We start from the raw sequence: 2,868 nt of genomic DNA, 5'->3' as shown, positions 1-2,868 counted from the left end.
GGTTCAGGGGAAACTAATGTACCTTTAAAATAGAGAGACTTCATCGTTTGACTAAACAAGCATGAAATTGTCTTAATCTCACTATTGTAGAGATAAAGCCCAGTACCTGCTTTCTCTCTCTTCCTTTTTATTCCACCAGCCCTCACTGGGACACAGTGACACTCTCTGAAGGTTATCACTGAAGCTTTCTGTTCTCCAAGGTCTGACCCTGGAAAGCCCAATTGCATTTTTATTTCACTAAGAGCCGATGAATATTGGCAAAAGGCAACAAGAACATGCTTAACGTTTCCATCATCTCAAGGGTTGAATTCTCAGAGCTCCTCATTAAGTAAATTGTTTTATTGTCTTTCCACTGTCCAAACAATTCAGCACTCTTGGAGTAAAAAAACAAAAATGAAAAGTTTTCATCAATGTTGTGCCTGTGCAAGAAGTGAAATGAGGGAGGTATATTAATTTCCTCCAAGGAGAAACTCTTCTTTATTTGGTTTAACTTAAAATTGTAAAGTGTCCCTAAGGTAAGTTTAATTGCTACAGGAACCAAACTAGGAACCAATTTTCTGTGATGTTCTTCCCTTGAATAATCTTTGGAGATTTTATGCACCTCTTCATGTCCACAGTGTCACGGAGGCAAAGATGTTCTTTCTGAAGAAAAGCACAATTAAGTTTTGGGTTCTGTTGAAAAGTCTGACAAAATGAAGACTGAAAAAATGTTTTTCAACTTTCGGGATCATTTATTTTTCTCTTTGAATCTGAATACAATTAACTGTGCTCTATACTAATTAAGCCTTATTTTAGGTTCTTTATAAAGTATCCCACAATTTGTAAATTTGAGAATTCACATTTCAGTAACTGGAAAACTAAAATTTGACATAACAGCAAATTTACTTAAAATTTATGTGACTAACCATGTGTAAACTAGCTTATACATAAACAAATTTACTCTTTGCTTATATGTCCTGACCTATGAAGTATTACCAGTAGATTCTTCCCATAGCTTTTCACTATGTAAACATGATTCCTCCCCTTCAGACAAGGTGAAACAATGCTAAGTTCCCATCCAGAAAATAAATGTTAACCCAGTATTATCAAATTCTAAAGTTTCAGCAGTCTTTTACCAAAGTAGTACTAGAGGAAGTTGCAGTGTTGACCAAAAGAACAAAGATTCTCGTTAAATTGTTTTAGTGAGTCTCAAATTCTGTGACAGATTTTTGGTCAAATTGTTTCCATTAAAAATTACTGATTTTGAAAACCAATAACTTAAAAACTCCCACACATACAAAAAACCAAATGGTTCACAAACATTCTCCTTGCCTTCTGAAAGTTTTAAGATGCATTGTAATCATTCACCAGTCTTTCACAGTTAAATGACTGAGACAAACAGTTCTGTGACCATCCTTCCACCACTGATTAAGACTGGATGACAGGTATTGGGGATACTATTTATTTAGCTTCTGAGTTTTCTGAACAGATGTGGTGACTTTGCCAGCTCCAGCTCCCTTCTTGTCCACTGCTTCGATGAAACCCACAGCAAGTGTCTCATGTCACGAACAGCAAAATGGCCCATGGGAGAAGCTCTCAACACACGTGGGCTTGCGAGGTACCATATCAATGATGGAGGCATCACCAGGTTTCAAAACTTTGGGCCATCTTACAATTTTGTCCCAGAACAATGATTAATCTTCTCCTTCAGCTCAGCAAATTTACAAGCAATGTGAACTGTGTGACAATCCATCACAGGTGGGTATCTGGCACTGATTTGGCTTGGATGTTTCAGGATAATCACCTGTGTCAAAAGACCAACTGCTTTTATTGGTGGGTCATTTTTGCCATCACCAGCCACATTGCCACATAGAATATCTTTGACACACAACTTCTTGACATGGAAGCCCACATTATTCCCAGGAAGAGCTTCACTCAAAGCTTCATGGTGCATTTCAACAGACTTTACTTCAGTTGTTATCTTGACTAAAGCAAAGCTGACCACCATGCCAGGTTTGAGAACACCAGTCTCTCCTTGGCACATAGGGACAGTACGAATACCACCAATTTTGTAGATGACCTGGAGGAGCAGATGCAAAGACTTGTCAGTTGGACGAGTCGGTGACAGGATGTAATCCAGAGCTTCAAGAAGTGTGGTGCCAGTAGCATTGCCATCTTTATGGGTGACTTTCCATCCCCTGAACCGAGGGATGTTAGCCCTTGACTTCATATGTTGTCACCATTCCAACCAGAAATTCGCACAAATGCTACCATGTCAGTGTTGCCACTTTTCTCAGTGTAGGTGCTGACTTCCTTATTGATTTCCTCATGTGTCTTCTGGTGGTAGCGTGGTTCAGTGGAATCCATCTTGTTAACATCCATAATTAGTGGTTTCACACGCAGTGTGTAAGCCAGAAGGGCATGCTCTTGGGCCTGCCCATCCTTGGAGATACCTGTTTCGAATCCACCAACACCAGCAGCAACAATCAGTTAGCCCGAGATGTGCCTGTAATCATGCTTTTGATAAAGTGTGTCCTGGGGCATCAGTGATGGTTACATGATACTTGCTGCCTTGATATCAAAGGTGACGCTGGTTCATGTTCAGCTTTCAGTTTATCGAAGATCCAGGCATACTTGAAGGAGCCCTTCTCCATCTCAGCAGCCTTCTTCTCACATTTTTTTATTTTATTTATTTATTTATTTTTGTCAATCTCAATGCATTTATAGAACAGATGACAAGTTGTGGTAGACTTGCTGGAATCTACGTGTCCAATGACAGCGATGTTGATATGAGTCTTCTCCTCTTCATTTTGGCTTAGATTTAGTGGTAGTTTTCACAACCCCCATGTTCTGGCAAAAAACCCAATGTGAAAAAGAAAAGGGAAAAAT

At 39.3% G+C, this 2,868-nt stretch overlaps 1 pseudogene; it reads right to left on the bottom strand.

Annotated features, from left to right (window-relative positions):
* Positions 1–1,436: 1,436 nt before the first annotated feature.
* The window catches only part of LOC105309236, a 26,344-nt pseudogene continuing 24,912 nt past the window's right edge, over positions 1,437–2,868 (bottom strand).

This window comes from Pteropus vampyrus, unplaced genomic scaffold (genome assembly GCF_000151845.1).
Source record: "Pteropus vampyrus isolate Shadow unplaced genomic scaffold, Pvam_2.0 Scaffold699, whole genome shotgun sequence".
NCBI lineage: Eukaryota > Metazoa > Chordata > Mammalia > Chiroptera > Pteropodidae > Pteropus > Pteropus vampyrus.
This window is presented reverse-complemented; position numbering and strand designations above follow the sequence as displayed.